The sequence below is a fragment of the Balaenoptera musculus genome, chromosome 1 (genome assembly GCF_009873245.2).
Source record: "Balaenoptera musculus isolate JJ_BM4_2016_0621 chromosome 1, mBalMus1.pri.v3, whole genome shotgun sequence".
NCBI classification, from domain to species: domain Eukaryota; kingdom Metazoa; phylum Chordata; class Mammalia; order Artiodactyla; family Balaenopteridae; genus Balaenoptera; species Balaenoptera musculus.
Window position 1 is genome coordinate 33,031,221 of NC_045785.1, and position 17,555 is coordinate 33,048,775.

General features: G+C 40.8%; 1 protein-coding gene across 4 annotated transcripts in view; it reads left to right on the forward strand.

The window, feature by feature from the left end:
- The first annotated feature begins 2,072 nt into the window (after positions 1-2,072).
- NFYC (nuclear transcription factor Y subunit gamma) overlaps positions 2,073-17,555 on the forward strand; it is a 62,732-nt gene continuing 47,249 nt past the window's right edge. Inside the window, exon 1 of one of the 4 annotated variants that reach the window (XM_036844231.1) lies at positions 2,073-2,317. The gene's annotated coding sequence lies outside the window, so the exon portion shown is untranslated. Of the gene's footprint in view, positions 2,318-14,933; positions 15,163-16,060; positions 16,207-17,555 lie in introns of those variants that run through there. The other 3 variants (XM_036844205.1, XM_036844214.1, XM_036844224.1) reach the window with 3 other exon arrangements.

The window sequence follows — 17,555 nt, forward strand, 5'->3', positions numbered from 1 at the left end:
CTTCATTCTGGGACCAAAGCTAGAAAAGCAGCTCTATTTGCAACATGATCCTCTCAGGGCTGAGGAAAAATATGGTGGAATCATGAGATGGCCCATACATTTCTGCTCAGAACTGGATCAAGCTATTTCTACTCACATTTCACTGACCAAAACAAAGCCTAGCTTGATGGCATTAGGGTGAGAAGTATAACCTCCTAGGGACAGGCCAGATGGGGAGGGTTTTAGAAAAGGAAGGGCAGAGAATATTGATAACCACAGTCTACAGCAAGGACTAATATTCAGCCTGTATGTACTAGTGTGACTGTTGCCAGTTATAATACCAACTATTAAAATACTGAAATACTTTGGTACTAGCTGGTAAATAGCTGCTGTTTCAACTCTCCTGACAACTCCCCTCCCCTGGGACCTATTTAAAAACTAGCAACTGAAGGGTTAACACCTAGCACAGAGGGATATCTCTTGGACCCTTCCTGGAATTCACATCTGGTAGATCAGTGCTTGAGCAGTACCAGTTGTTAAATATGCTTACTATCACCATTAGCTAATTTCTTCTACTATGTAAATTTTTATTAGTTTAATTCTGAGGGCAACCTGATTTCCACGCTCCCGGAGGGAAACTGACTGCAGCCCCTATATACTGTCAATACTTAATTATAATAATGATAACTAATAATACTAATTTGTGCTGCTTCCTGCACATTTTTCTTCTCTTTCACAAGCACAGTATATGCAATAATTGCTCAATAAATATTTGTAGAAAGACTTACCTAGCTTTTTCCCATTAGCTAAGCTTATCTATCTCAACATACTATTTCTTGAGTCTGTTTTTAATTTTTTACGCCATTTCTCAGGTCTGAAAAATCATTATCACTAACTTCTTTATAACACTTTTGCAATTTACAAAGCACTCTCCCTTATGCGATTTCATTCAATCTCCCCAACACTCCCAGGAGGTAGGAATTAGATCATTTTACAGATGAAGAAATCGAGACTCAGTGAAGTCAGGTGTCTTATAACTAGTTAGGTTTTGTTCATTCATTCATCAAATATTCATTGAATGCCTGAAGTGAGATTTATTAAAGTTGGAGTTGAAAACAATTTTCCTGAGTTCAAGTCAAGGGTTTATTCCACTATTCTCAACTACTTTATCACCAGAGTTATAAACTCAAAGGAAGAAAATAATAATAGTGTATTGATTTTATTGTTGAGGACCCCTGCAACACAAGTCTCAGAAAGGCTGTAAGGTCATTTGTAAAATTCAAGGTAACCACCAGCAGGAGCAGTCTCACTTCTCTTTGTGCCTGCAACCTAATGCAAACTGTCTCACTGTAGATAATTCTACTCAATACATATTTGATGCATTTATCTACAGGTTTGGGGGCTATTTAAACTGAGTTTCAACACTTACTAGCTGCGGAGCCTTGATCAATTTAACCTTTTTTGCGCTTCAGTTTTATCACCAGTGAAATAAACATAATGCTGATGCCTTCGACCAAGTAGTTGTGGAGATTAAAGCAGTAAAGTATGAAAAAGATATAATGTTCATTGCAGTTTAGTTTCCAATTGTTTTTGAAGAAGTTTTAAACTCTGCATTCAAGTGAGAAAAGCAATGTCCATGTTGACGTAAGGTTACAAGTGACCACTATTGGGAAGTGCTGCTCTTTATTTTGGAGTATATCATTTTACAGTTTTGGTGTTATAGCCCTTCTTTTACGGTACTGGTAGCTATCATTAAAGGCGCACTTAATTTGGCATTCCCATGTCGCCCTCCAGCCCCCAGCTTTGCTTCCGCCCAAATTAAAATAAAAAACTCACAAAAACTTTATTCCCCTAAAATTCAAAAGCGTGCGCACCACAGCAGAGGTCCACAAAGGTAAAACGCTCTACGCAGATCACTACTAAACGCCTCCGGATCCCCCAAAGGGGGCGGGGTCAGAAGGTTCTCGCCTCTCATTCCGCCTCACCAAGTCATCGCCCCCTTCTCAATTCTCGCGAGACTTCAAGCAACTAAGCTTCTGCGCATTAAAGACACTGGGAGTCGAAGCGCCAAGGGAGGGGAACGGGGAGGGGGAGGGGGAGGTGAGGGGGAGGGGGAGGGGGGGAAACGGTGCAAACGGCGTGGCCGCCATCTTGTTTGTACCCCCGCTTCGCGCGCGCTCCGTTCTCCGTGACGCACGCTTCCCCCTCCCCTCCGCCGTGCCCAGGTCTCTGCATTGCCCGACTCCGCAGGAGCACGGGGGCGGCTTCTGCTCTTCCTTGGACTTCTAAGCAGAGGCGTGTGAGTGTGCGGGAGCATCCGCGGGAGGAAGGGGTAGAGGTGAGTAGTGGTGGCGGGGGGAGGGGCGGCGCTTCCCGCCTTCGGCGGAGACCTCACTTCCCTCGCGCGGCTGCTGCTGTAGTTCGGTGCGGCCTGCCCGCCGCCATGTTGTGTTCTCGCCGTGCCCGCCGCTGTCGCCGCCGCTGCGCTCTTGGGGTCCGTACGCCTTGTCGGCCCGGCCCGCGGGCTTTCTCCCATTGGCGGAAGGCGACGGAGGGGGGGCTTGCTCGTGATTGGTCGGTGGCGGGGAGGCCGAGGACCTGGCACGTTATTGGTCGCGCTGGCTCTGGCCTAGGGGGTGATGAAGGAGTCGGAGGCTGTAGGGATGCGCGCGTCTGGGGCTCTCTGGCTGCAGGGTGATGACCCCCTACGGCGCAGGCGTGGGGTGGAGGTTGGGGGCGAGCCTAGAGGCCTTAAGGGGGAAGAGTGGGAGATGGTCTGGCCAGTACTTCGCGGGTAGCCTGTGCATGGCCGGGAGTGGGAGGCACTCCAGATTCCAGAGGTACCCTCCATGGAACGTGCATGGCCCGGGATAGGGCCGTGCAAGCGCCAAGGGTGCCAGGTTTGGAAACACTGAAACCCGAGTTACAGGTTGAGAGGATCTTCGAGATCCAGGGGTGCTAGACTTGGAGTGTAACACAGGGAATGACCCTGATGTCCACGGGTGCCAGGTCTGAGGGCATGGTATAGGAGGAGAGGGCATCAGGGCCCTAGAGACATACCCGACGAACAATAGGATCAGATCAGGAATTTTGCTAGGGAGTCCCAGTTTTGAAACACTGAGGTTTTGGTGGAGCCCTGGAGTCCGTAGTTACCAGACCTGGGCAGTGGTGTGAGGAGCAAGTAAACAGACCCAGACCGAGAGAGGGTTTCTGCTGGATGGGTGTGCATGGTCTTAATAACTGAATGCCGAGCCTAGGAGGCACAGCATTAAGTAGTGACAGATCTATAGGAGTGAAAAAGTAGAAGCATTTTTGGAATTTTACGATTTGGGGATTATATTAAGAGAGTAGTTATAGATTATCGGGTCTCAGCACCATGCTGCTAGTTTTGAGGTGTTCTACATGAAGTTTTACTGTTCTAGGAAAGATACAGTTCAGGGCTGAGTTTCCAAGTTTCCAAAGCTGCTCTTCTTAGTAAATATCAGATACTTGGCAATTATTTGTTTGAAAGGATATCGTTAGGTTCCTCTTTAGTGGAAGAGCGCTTGACAGAGATCCTGGATCTTGGCTCATTTATTTCTTTTTATATATGACTAAAAAATGCACCCACCTTGATACACACTTTTTTTTTTTTTTTTAAATAAGCAGCCGGGAACGAAAATAAGCTCGTGCATAGCTTCTTGCATCTTGTCTTAAGTTAGAGGACTTGTCAACTCTCTGTGGTTCATATTTCAAAAAGCTTTTGTTCTAATTGAGAGTTGTTAGAGTCAGCTTGTTGGGGGTACCTTACTTTTCCATTGAATTGTGGTAACTTGGATTGTTCTACATTTGTTCCTTCCAAGGTTTGGGGATCATGGAAACACATTTGTTAAACCTCTGTGTTTTCCTAATTTGTTTTTCCTTGTCTGTCTTAGGTGGTTCTTTCAGCTTTAGATAGATGTTACACTTCAGTTTTTATACCATTTTCAAGAAACTCCTGTGATTTTCACATTTCTCAGTTTTATGTGAATGAAATTGAATTTTCAAGAGAAAAGGGGAAAGTGGTAGAGGAAGGGAATTGACATTTTGGAGCACATTTAACACATTTCCTGTTAGGTAGGCATTATCCCCATGTTGCAGATGAGAAAATTGAAGATCAGAGAGGTTAAGTAGCTTGTCCAGTGTCACTCAGTGGTCGAGCTGGGATTCACATCCAACTTGCCTGATGTCAAAGCTTGTAGTTTTATCTACTATGTCATGCTATCAATGTAAACCTGACTTGTCAAACTCCCAGGTAGTTTTATATTTCACAGTGGATCATCTTTCTTTGACTTCTGGGTGTTAGGAGTGTATTGAGTGGGGAATTTGAGTAAGAATTTGTATTTATTTGAATAATTACAATAAGAATTTTTGTACTGTTCAAATCACAGAATAGTAACCATATAGATTATAATTTTTTCAACTAGGTATTTAAATTGTATCCCTTGGTTTCTATTGTGAAGGGAGGGATTTACAAAGTAAACTGCTGGAGTTTTTCTGAACCCAGGTAGATAATGGGGAGAATATGTATGGAAAGCTTAAGAATCTGCATCCTTTAAAACCAGGCTTCAGAATGTTGCTGACATAGTCTTTCTATATATGGAAATGATTAATGCCAAGCAGTGAGGAACTACCAAGTGCATAGTGTAAAGAGCTCACTGGGGAGCTTTTTCAAACATCACCAGATCTTTAGGATGTTTGTCCCCAAATACTGGGACCTATCTAAAAACCTAGTACCTTCTTCAAACTGTGGGGTGATCCTAGGATATGCTTATCCTCAATGATGTGTAAAATTAAAACTGGTTACAACAAAATATTTGCAATTCCAGTTTTGCATGGAAACCTTTAAATAATTCAAGTTTCAAGGGGAGACCAGTGAATTGGAAGTCTTAACTCCTCTGTGTCTTGATATGATTAGGTGAGGGTCTCCTCCCTCATGTTTGTAATTACATTGCAGTGTGGAAGATAGAGTCAAAAGTATGAGGGAAAACAGGGCTTGCCATACATTTTGTACATTGGTCATCTCAGCTTCATTTGGCTTAGTCATTAAGTTAATCAAATATGAAGACTGTTATGGCATCCATAACTTAGTTTCTTTTTTAGCAAATCTGGTCGAGGTTATAAAAACAAGTGTATACATATAAATATCTTTTTTATTCAGCAAGCATTTCTTGGTGGTAGTTCTTCAGCACCAGTGACACTTTCATTCTACATTAGCCCATGTACATTCTACATTAACCCAGGGCCAATTGCTGGGCCTTGTTATTGATATAATTTGGAACTGACCACCCTAGAAATCTTGAACTCCCAGGAGGTCTGAGTAGATCTGAGTATATACTAAAACCTTGTGAACATCAGCTTTGTCTTCTAAGCAGAAATCATACTAATGCTTTGTACTTTACAGACTGTGTCTATGTCATCTTATTTAATCCTTATAACAAATAATTGTTACTTCATTTGCTTATACATTTTCCATTGGGCAAAACTGATTCATGGCACTAGAAAAGATTCAAGGTTCCTTATCTCCACTTACGGAGAAGGCAGAGTGAAATGTGGGGCCATGGTAGGTGTCTTTTTGAGGCAGTTTTGAAATTCCCCTTTCTAACTTCTTAGTTCAGAGGTACTGAGCCACTAAAGATATATGAATAAAATTCAGGAATGTCATAGTTACTGCCTTTTATTGAGTGCTTACATTGAACCAGCAAGGGTATAAATATATATATTATCCTCACACAGTATGAGATAGGTACTATTACCACCCTTATTTTTACATATGAGGAAACTGAGGAGTAATTTGCTCAAGGTCACACAGCCAGTCAGTGGCAGAGCCCAGATTCAAACATAAGTCTGTAACTCTTAATTCTTACACAGTTTGTGAAACCCTTACTCTTAAACAGTGTTTTCTCTTTTTAAAAAAAAATTTTTTTAAATTAATTTATTTATTTGGCTGCATTGGGTCTTAGTTGCGGCACATGGGATATTCATTGGGGCATGCAGGATCTTTCGTTGCGGTGCGAGGGCTCTCTAGTTGTGGGCTCTAGAGCCTGTGGGCTTAGCTGCCCCGCAGCATGCGGGATCTCAGTTCCCTGACTAGGGATCTAACCTGCATCCCTAGAAGAAGAAGGCGGATTCTTAACCACTGGACCACCAGGGAAGTCCCTTAAACAGTGTTCTCTTGACACCATAGAATATGATGAGAAAAAGAAAAACTCTTACATCTTAGCTCGGGAAGTGACCTTTGGTTCTTTCAGGCACACCCTTTGTACTGAGGCCCTGAAGAGTGTGATGACCTTGACAAGGTCATTTCTATGTAAGGGCAGAGCCAAGTGTATGCCAGATTACTGGATTCCCAGGCTAGTGCTCATTCCACTGGACGGCATTTCCTGTTGGAAGCATTGACTTGATGGCAGAGGTGACTCTAAGGCACCTTTTTTTTTTTTTTAATTTTATTTATTTATTTATTTATGGCTGTGTTGGGTCTTCGTTTCTGTGCGAGGGCTTTCTCTAGTTGCGGCAAGTGGGGGCCACTCTTCATCACGGTGCGTGGGCCTCTCACTATCGCGGCCTCTCGTGTTGCGGAGCACAGGCTCCAGACGCGCAGGCTCAGCAATTGTGGCTCACGGGCCTGTGGGATCTTCCCAGACCAGGGCTCGAACCTTTGCCCCTGCACTGGCAGGCAGATTCTCAACCACTGCGCCACCAGGGAAGCCCTAAGGCACCTTTTTTATTTTGACAAGTTTGCCTCATTCACAGGAGGGAGAATAGCAGAGGACATTATTAAGGTCACAAATGACCTCCTTGAGGTTCATTCCAGCCTCAGGCATACAACCTAAGAAGAACATTCCTTAGCCAGCAAGTTGTTCTTTTCCATTCTATTTCTTGTGCTTACAGCAAACTGATTGTGAGTTATCTGATGTCTCACAGTCTCTCTTTTCATTTTGTTTATTCAGTTTTGCATGCATGTACTGTGACTAGTTAGGAAGGCTACAAGGTCATTTTAGTATTTTCCCACAGAGACTCAAAGCACCTAACATAATATTAGTAGATTAATTGTAGGAGGAAATGGATTTGAAATACTTTGGCCCAAAAGTGCCTTTGGGAGGGGCCAGTGTAGTTGCTGACCTTGGAGTCAGACCTGGGAAAGAATTCTGTTTCTGTAAGGTGTTTACCCTCCGTGGGGGAGCGGGGTGGTCAGACTCTTAACCTGTCTGAGCCTTGGTTTCTTCCTTTGTAAAGTAATGGTTAAGAATACCTATCTTATAGAGTACTTACTGAAAAATGAATACAGTAGCATATGGTAGGTGCCTGTCACTGAATGGACCTTAATAAGTGAGAGAACACATCACTTTCTTTTGAGAATAGCATAAAATCTGCCTGACAGCCAATTAGAGCTTCCTTGATGAGGAGGCTTTGTAATCATCTGCTGTGTTATGTACAGTAAGATTTCTACATGGCGGGGGGGGGGGGGGTGTGGGGGGGGGGTGGGGGGGGGGGGGGGGGGGGGGGGAGCCACTTGACATGAAAGAAATAGTCTAATTTAGTTGTGCTGTTGTGGTTTAGGAGCTGATTTCTAGTGGACCGCTGTGAGGTCAGTATTACTTTTGAATCCGCAAAGTCGTAGGATCATTTGTTTCAGGGTTAGGTTGTTTCCTGATCCCCTCTGTTAATCCCCAGGTGCTGAGTGGTAGTGATTCTGATGAGAAGAAAAAGTCTTCATGTTTGCCAAAGAGCAATGATTATTGAAATCAGAACAACCAGTTTTATCATTTTGTCCGGGAAGGGACTTGCATTATAGTCATTTGAAATTTTTTCTAGTTATAGAAATAGTCAGTTGAAGTAGGACTGTCAGTTTGATTTGTAGTCACCTGGATAACATTTTCTTTGAAGTAAGCAGAAAGACAACATTGTGGAATGGTTCAGGAAAAAAATCTCCCTGCCTGCAGAAATTTTTGCCAGGTTGCAAAATTTGCTGCATCCTTCCCACACCTCTCCATGTTTTAGCAGTGCTGTACCTGATAGCAGTGAGGTAACCTCTTTACTCATTCTCAGCATGGGAGTTGTATTTTCCATTTTGGTTTAAGTTCTTACCTGTCTGCAGATTGCGTTTAAATCTGTTGTACTTTCTTTTATACAGTGAGAGCTTTCTGATGGATAAACTTAAGGTGCAGTTTTTAGAGAGAGGGACTAGTCTAACCTTTGCATTTGAATGTTTCCAGTAGAATAGGTTTAAATTAAAGGTTCAAATCTTCATGTTCAAGGTATATAAGGTGTCCTATTTAAATGAACACCCTTATTTAAAATCAACAGTATATTGTTATAAATCAGGTTCAAGAATTATTCTTAAACGCATTCATGAATATGAGCTAAAATAGTGATCTTGAGCAGTGCTTCAGTAAATGCTTCAGTGACTCATAGGAAATGATATTGGAGCATAGAATATTTTATATCTTATCATTGGCTTAAATTTGTTAGAGTTACTGAAGGTTTTCAAAATCCCCTAATTACTGTTAACCCTGTCCTCAGGAGCTGCAGATTTTCCATTATCTATATGAAGTGAGATTCTTTGCCCAGTGTTAAGAAAACGTATCCCCTCACCAGTGGCATGATCTGTCCATTTAAAAGAGAAAAAAGAAAGTACATGCAATCTGAACATTTTTGTCATTTTTAACTGTCTCAAACACTATTATTGTACCCTGAAGGTAAGTAGCTTAGAATTTGCTCATTATCAAATGACAAAGTTGGGGCCTTTTTAAGAAGCAAAGCATACTCGGTTGGCAGTTATTTGAGAGGCAGAGGATTGCTATTTATGGTGATATTTAATGTCATTTTCATTAAAAAGGGAAATGCCATAATGTGTGTAAAACTCCAACCATTTTTGAAGAATAAACTGACCATTCTGACCAGAATAGACTTGCCTGTGGTCTTCCTTTCATTTCACTAAAATTTGTAAGTGGCTTAGAGCAGCATTTCCCAAGCTGTTCCACTGAACATTAGTTCTTATACAATGCTAATAAGTGTCCTCTGGGGATGAAAAAAGGATCCTTGACAAAGTAATGGGCAACGTGAAATGCATTTCTTTTCTGCAGAGTTAGTATTGAGAACGTTTGTGCTCATATCCCTTAACAACCCTTCAAGAGAAAGGATACATTATGCATTGTTTCTCGAACTTATTTGGCCATGGAACCCTGTTTGTGAGAACACCTAATAAGCATTTCATGTTATGACTGGTGTGGAGTGGAGCCCAGTTGAGCAATTCTGGTGTAGAGAGTTTATGAATAAAAAAATGAATCCTTTTGTATAGGATTCATAGTTTGGCCAATAGTGGGAAGGGACTTTTCTGGGAACATGTAAGATATGTTCCCAAACTAACATAGACTCTTAGGGATGAATGTGATTTCAAAGGCCATCTAGTCCCATTGCAAATAACAGTAATAATAGTAGCAGCCTCCATCTTTTGGAGCATTTGCTGTTCATCAGTCACTGTGTTGTCCTTCTACATGCATTATTAACCACTGGACTCTCTAGAGTAGTTTACCATCCATTGGTCTTCATTTGTGCTTTGGAGAATATAATTTATTTTTAAAAAACAAATAATTCAGAATGTATAATCCACTTATGGTCTCATATATTAGTTTACTTTATTCATTTATTTATTGAGCAGCCATTTACTGAGCACCAGCACCATGTTCCTTATTCTAACGATGTTATCATTGCTCAGAATGTTTCTGGGACTTCTTTGGGGATTATCTTCAGAACATCTGTCAGATACTTTCAGATATGTGTCGACATACCTTTTTTTAAACCTTGAAGGTGATTTTGATTTGCTAAATAGCTAACAGTTGTTCAGAACCAAGTCAGGTGAAAGATACGGGTCAGAAGTTACAATCTGGCAGCGCTCAATTTTCTTTGATCTGCTTATACGTTTTTTAAAAAATTGAAACAAAATTGAAAATGGAAAGATTTAACATTAAAACAATCTGGTTTCCTTTTTCTTTTTCTTTTTTTTTTTAAAACCAGACAAAATGATGCTATTTATGAAGCTGTTGCAAGGGTTCTGGAAGACATAATGAGGGTAGTGGCACAAGGAATGGGCATAATGGATGTTCTCTGTGATGCTATTTACAGTATTTTAAAATTGAAGACATTGAAATTATTCAGTAATATGGAACTGATTAAAAAATTATATCCAGTGGAATATCATTCAATTATTATAAATGATACAGGTCTGTATTTGATAGGGAAAATTATTCACATTATTTAAGTGAAACAAGATTACAAAACAGTTTGTATAGTATTTTTGTATGGTATTATCTAATATTGGGGGGACTAACTCAACCTCACATCTCATTTACATGAGAAAAAAGTGTATAACCCAAAATACTAATGCTGCTTGATTCTGGCTGCTTGGATTAAAGGTGTTCTTAAAAAAAATACCCCAATCCCACTAACTTATAACAACATAAGTGCAAAACAAACTGCTATATACATCCATCTCATCAGCTTAGTATATAATAAGGCACACAACAAATTTAATAGTCAAATGAATATGGCTTCATTTCCCCATCTCAACATATGAGAAGTTCATTTTTCTCTAGAGATTCTCTTCTATGATATTTCCTGGGACCCACAGGTTTGCTTACTAGTCCAAAAGGGTCAGTTAAGGACACCATCAATAAAATGTTCAGGCCGCTGAAGAGCCCAGGTTCTTTGCTGCTCTTTTTGCTTCTGCTGGAATACAGTGTAACCTCCAAGATCAGGTAATCTGGGGTACTGAGCAAGACCCTGTCCTTGGCAGGAATTGTCATGGTGGTTGAGGCCAACTTCTGCCATAACTCTGGTTCTTTAGTCATTCTTCAGGATGCTATATCAGGAGTTATGCTAGCATCAACTTTTTGTGTCCAGGATCTGGCTTTTGCTTCTTTTATTGAATCTGAAGCTCTTACCGCAGTGGACCAGCATTCTTCCATAGCCCTCATCAGTTGGAGCTCAGTAGTAGCTGCCCCCTACCACCCCCACCATTGGCTGCGCCGCATGGCTTGTGGGATCCTTGACCAGGGATCGAACCCAGGGCCCTGGCAGTTAAAGTGCCGAGTCCTAACTACTGGACCACCAGGGAATTCCTCAGTAGCTGCCCCTTTAGATGAGACGTGCACTCTCCAGTTTTCATCAGTCCCCACTACTCCCTGTTATTTCACTGACACTATGGCTAAGGTCAGGTGTGATTTATATCTCTGTACTGAGCACTGAGGATATATGTAGATATAAATAAGACACAGTTGCTGCCTTCAAGAAGCCTTCCTCTGGTAATAGAGACATGATAAAAAGTAATTATATGATAGGTGCTATAGTCAAGTGTATATTTAAATATTAATTGAATACCTACCACATGCTAGGTATTAATGCTGAGTGCTTTAACTCACTTAAGCCTCAACACTTCTGTGAGTTGGTGTTATTTTTTCATTTTACATGAAGAAAATGAAATGTTACTTGTTTCATTTTACACATGAAGTGAGCTCAGAGATGGTTAAGTAACTTGGCCTAGGTCATACAGCTAGTAAGTAGGTAATTGTGATTCAAAATCAGTTTCCTGACTAAGCGCATCAGTTCCCACCCTGCCTTCGTTGGGAGCATTAAAGCTTGACCCATGTAACCACATGCACTCGTTTTGTCTCAGGGTGTTTATTAGGGCAAGATGATGCAATTGTCTGGTGTAGAGGGCTGTTGAGATGCAGGACCAGGGAAGAATATGAGTTAGAATCTCAGAGATCCAATGAGGCTCTTAGTCCACAGTAATGACAAGCTAGAGAAAGCTATCCTAAGTGAGAGTGCCAGATGGAAATTCTAGGATAATTTGAGTTATCTTCCCACTAGTGGCTTGAATTCTACTAAGATGACTGTTGATGAGAAATAGGGGTTGAAGTGTTTTTCTTGCAAACTGCCAAGAACTAATAAAAAGTATGCCAAAGACCTTCACAAAGTATCAAGAGACATGTTTGGTTTAATCTGGTACATCAAAAGCAGAGTCAAAGGGTAGGCTTTTGGAACAATAACCAGACTTCAGCCAGGATTGGTGGTGAAAGGCACGGATTTCCATCATAAAAACTGGGGAAGAGTTTTTAGTAGCAGCTGGGAAGTCCTCCTGTACTGCCCTTTATGGCTCAGGAGTTTCTTTCTGCAGGGTTGCAGGGTATGCTGGAGATAGAAGAGAGACATGGCTTTGTGGTAGCTTTGGGGCCCTAAGGAGCTAGGCCTTTCTGAATCTTAACCGCTGCATAAAACAAGGAATTTGGATTGGATGACCTTTAGTACTTTACATTTTTTTTCCAATGCTTATTCAGACACGGTACAGTATACTTTATATATGCTGGCTCATTTAATCCTTACAGTGGCTCTGTGATATAGATGGTGATAAACATATATTAAGATGAGGAAACTGAGGCTCAGGGTTAGCCCGGTGTCATACAGTTAATAAGTAGAGGAATCAGAATTTGCATCTAGCTCTGCCTGACTTCCAAGTGTTTATTGTTTTGCCGTAGCGACACTAATTAATGATCAGTGATGTGAACATGTTTTCCATATTCCTGTGCCTCCCACCCTTCAAAGGAGCTTCTTTACTTCCTTGCAGCTGACTTGACCCCCAGTGTTGAGGTTAAGAGAGGCCCTAGTGTGAATAAGGCACACAACTGGCCTGTTGGCTTTCTGCCTTCTCTTCCGAGGCTGGTAGCTATTCAGAATCTGTGATCTAAACTTTTCAGAAAAGAACTACAATACCTGTAACTCTGTGAAGCTTCAGGAATCATCCAACAGCGCACCCTGTTAGCATAGCTAAGCTCTTATTTAGATGCCATAGTGAAATTGCCATGCATTTCCTTAATATTTTAATGTAAGGTGTTTTTAATGATTTAGTTGTTTCAAGTCCTTATAAATTATACAAGTGATTTGCTACTGGTTAAATGTTTCTAGTAGTTTAGTAATAAAATTTGTATCAACTTATAGAGTGCTGTTTGTCAGATACTTAGCTAGATCTCTAACCAACATATCAAATTAAACATTAGTCGAATTTGTAATTTTTAAATTAGTGAAGTTGGGTGTAATGATTTATGCCAGCTATACATACAGTCAGGCTGTATCTGTGAATGCTGAACTCAGATACAGAGGGCCAGCGATATTAACACCATTTAATATAAGGGACTTGATCATCCTTAGATTTTGGTAAATGCAGGGGTCCTGGAACCAGTTCCCCATAGATAACAGTGAAGGACTGTATGTGACACCTGAGATTTTCCTTGGATGTGCCCTGAGGTGCTCCATGTCTTGGTAAGCAGTGTAGTGCCATGGGAAGAGTACCACCCTAAATGGGACCTGAGTTTGACTCCTAGATGAATGGCTAGGGGCCAGTTGCTTAACTTCTCTGCACCTCACTCTTTCTCTAAGAGAAGTTAATATGGCAAAGTGATTGGAGAGTCTGCCTTGCTTCTATTTCAGGGACCTGCTGGATCTCTGCGTATGCCTATAATGACCGCTCATGTAAGATCAACCAGGGTTTTTCTAGAAAAGGTCTCATCTACCTGGCAAAACAGTTATGTTGTTTAGTCCTGGGATACTTTGCTTTGATGAGAGGAAGCAGATATAAGGAGATTGTTAAAGGCCTCAGGTGATAGTGAGATGTTTCTATTTGAATATTAAAAAATATATGTATTAACTGATTTTCACCATATTAGGAGGCTCCTCTTAAAACCTGAACAGTTGGGCCCACAGTCCATAAACAAGTCTTTGACTGCCACTGGTTAAACTTCAGCACCCCAGAATGTCTTCAGTAACCACGATACTTATAATCTCTCTTGAGATCACCCCTGCTGCTTATTCTTGAAAATGTGGTAGAAAAGTTTATCTTCTATGATATCAAAACTCTGTCATATTAAAAGCTAATCAGCAACATTTTATAACCACTCTAAATAAATTAGTTAATCTGTCAAACTATATTGTGTTTTAAACAGTATATTCACTGATGTTCACTCATCTTTGCCAATTTTTTTTCCCCTTTATCATTATATTTCCCTCTTGGGTTCCTGGTAGACTTTTTGAAAATGCCACTGTCCCTGTCACTAACTTCATACATTATCCCAGAATTTTCCTATTTAGATTAGTTTGTATTTCAAAATAAAGTGATTTATTACACATCATGGTACTAATGTGTGCTTTTAAAATTACCATGGACATAATGATAGATGCCTTTTTGGAAATCTTGCAAACTATTGTATGACCATTGATATCACTCTTCGTTACTTTAAAGAAGCTGTATTTTCTTTGGTGACATTGGATTTAGCCCACCCAGTTTTCTTTTTCTTCTTCTGTTAATGCTTAACAGAAAACTGAAGATAGTTAAGTCACAACTTTCCGACCTTGTGCACATTGCTTCTCTGGTTTACTGCCATAGGATACTGTAGCAGTATCTTACAGACATCTCTGATGCCCAATCAGCAGCAGTTAAATTACCTTAAATTTTTTAAATGGAACTCTGACAGCCAATAAGAAATCCTTTGGGTGGGAACTGTAACAACCCTGTCGCATGATTTTAAGAACAATTCTAAATTTTCAGTATCTTCTGTTTTGGAAGCACATGTGGCCCTAGTGCATCTGCTGTGTGCATTTGCCAGGCATTTTGAAGCCTTAAGTTCCTCGTAGTTTGAAGTCTGGATCTGACCCCTGTTCTGCTGCTCAAGGTAACTTTAAAACAGGAAGTGTACGAAGGAGGTAACTGATGACGTGAACAGCCAATCATGGTTTTGTGTTCTTAGCTGATAAAGCAGCTCAGCCAATAGGACCACTCTGGAGGCAAGGTTTGGTGTCAAATAGCATGCTAGATTGAATGCCTTTGACTGTTAAAGTGGAAGGAGGCTGCAGGGCTTCATTGGAGCCTCGGAGTTTTTCACTGAGGCAGGGGTCAGCTGAAAGACAAAGAAAAATGGCGAATAGTTTGCTGGGGGGGTGGGGGGACAGCTGTTCGGGTTTTCACTGGAGTGGACATTCCAGACTCAGGTTTCTGCATCTCCTGCTGCCTTTTGTTTCCTCCGTCCTTTTTTGGGGGGGAGGGATAGGAGTGACTTAAATTCTCCCTGTCCGAGGAGATATAAATAACTACATGTAAAATTAATGCAGTTCCCGGTAAGTTTAATTCTTTGTTTTGTGTTAAAATGGTAGAAACTGTTTAGCTTCAGAGAGTGTAGACAAGTTGCACTGTTTCAGAAAATGGCCACTTTACATTCCATGCATACCTTTTGGTGCACCTAGAATACCTTGCTCTGTTTAGATTTTGCATGCCCTTCAACTAGGATTTCTTTTCCTAGTTGAGTATTGACTAGAGCACGTACATGAAGAAAGGCTAATCATTTTTCAGGGGCACACAGAAGCAAAGCACTTTCTCTTTGCATTCGGTAAACTTATCTGTTTTCCAAATAATTTTCCTTTGTTCAAGTGCACTGAAGCTTTCCTACAGAATAAGCTGAGTTGTTGTAAGACTTTTTCTGTTTCCATGCACTTTGTTGACATTTGTGTTTTCAGAGGTGGAAGCAACACCATTGCTGTTCTAAATTCATGTGAAAATATGATTTGCAGTGATGCAGGTTCTAATGGTAAAGGCCCACATGCCAGTATGAAATTCTCCCATAACTTTCTTGATTTACCTGTCTGCTTCTAGATTCTAATAAGTACCGATTAATTAACAATCTTTGTTTTAAAATGCACATTTTAGCTTATAATGCTGGTTAGAAACATCTCCACTATATTGGCAGTGACAAGAGCAGATCTTTTTCTGCCAGTTTCACACATTTTGTCAGGTGTTGATCTGGTTCCTTTAAATGATGTGAGCCAAATGCTTTTCATTTTCTATATGATATCTTTAAAATCCTAATTTACCTGCAGTTTGTGAATAGGAAAGTTAAGAGTACAGGCACCCTGTCTTTTGCCCTTGGTATTTTTTTTCCCTCTTTAGGGCTATGAAACGAATGTAGGTTGCTGGCTAATCGGTAACCAGCCTATTCTTGTGAATAGTGAAATCTTCCATGCCGTGTACTAAGATCTATAATACACTTGATTTGAAAAAGCAGTTCTTTGTTTTCTTTTTATTTGCAAATATGGAATGAAGGTCATTGGAACATTCCTGCAGCAGACTCAGCACGGAGCAGTGAACTGGCGGCACTCAGCCTTCGGGTAGGGAAGAGGAGCAGGCCCTGTTAGGGGAGAAGTTTGGAGGGTGTTGGTTTGCCTTCCCCTTGAGTAAAGGATTTACCTGAGAGGATCGATAGGGGTTTAGATTTTGGGCTCTTGGAATTGGAGTGGTGTAGCAGTCAAAGTTGCTAGATGCAGGCCTTTGTCGTTGCTCGCAAAAGTGACCTTGAAAAACTGCCGAGGAGTTGAAAGATTGAAGGACAAAGTTTGTTTATGCAGATTTGGACTGAAAAGCTGTATTTAAGATGAAAAGAAGCTGTACTTCTGATGTTCAAGTCCAGTGGTTAGTAGGAATATGTTATAGATTCAAATTAGGAGTTTTCAAGCAATAAGACAATGGGGCTGTATTCATTCTCTCCCACTCTTCTTCATTCCCTCCCCCCAGCAAAAAAAATTTAAATCCTTTCGGTATGATAGTTGAGTGAACTGCCTAACAGATTCAGAATTCCTTGCATGCTACCTTGTCTTCTATGTAATCTAGAGGGTTCTTAGTGAAGAATGGTATTTCAGGAGTTCAAGGTAGTTATGTTTGTGAAACTTCTTTTGGGAAATTGGAATGCTTATGGTAAGAAAACAGTCATTCTGAAAAAAAAAAAAAAAAAAAGGCAACGGTCATTCTGGGAAGTTAAGTCCTAAGAGAAAGGCATGTGTGTTAAAGATTACGTTTTAACAGTTAATTATTTTAACTTAAATTTATTGTTTACAAGTCATTGATCTATATGTTACCAGTTACTCCAGTTTTTAATAATGGGATTTAAAAAACAGTTGTAGATACTGAATGAGCCTGTTGGCCCTGGGAGAAGGCCTGGAGCGGGGGAGGCAGAAGGTAAATGGCTCACAGAATGAGGCCTAGATAAAACTCTTTAAATTAAGAACTTTGTGGATTTAGCTTCTTGGAAAGATACGTAGCTACTGCCTCTAGTCTGGGTTGTTAACCTTCTTAGGGTCATGGACTCTGAGAATCTGCCCTACAACCTGGGAAAGTGCACATAGGCATGCCTATGCAGAGCCCCTGGTGACTAAGATATTTTCCAGTATATGTTGAATGGTGTTAATATGATCTCCTCATTTAACACTTTAGCCAAATAAATGTTTCCCAGAGAAATGAAGAAAACTCTACTTCCATAAGGAGCAAAGACCTACAGCTAACTATAACTTAGGCTGGAGGGTGGGTGCGTGTGTTGGCGGGGGAGACTTAGATGGGGTCTGAGATTTGGGCATTTATTTACTCTGATTACATTATTTGAGGCAGCATTGTGCAGTAGCAAAAGCAGGAGACCTGTGTTCAGCTATCACCAGCTTTGTGAGCTTGGGCAAGTCAGCCATTTAGT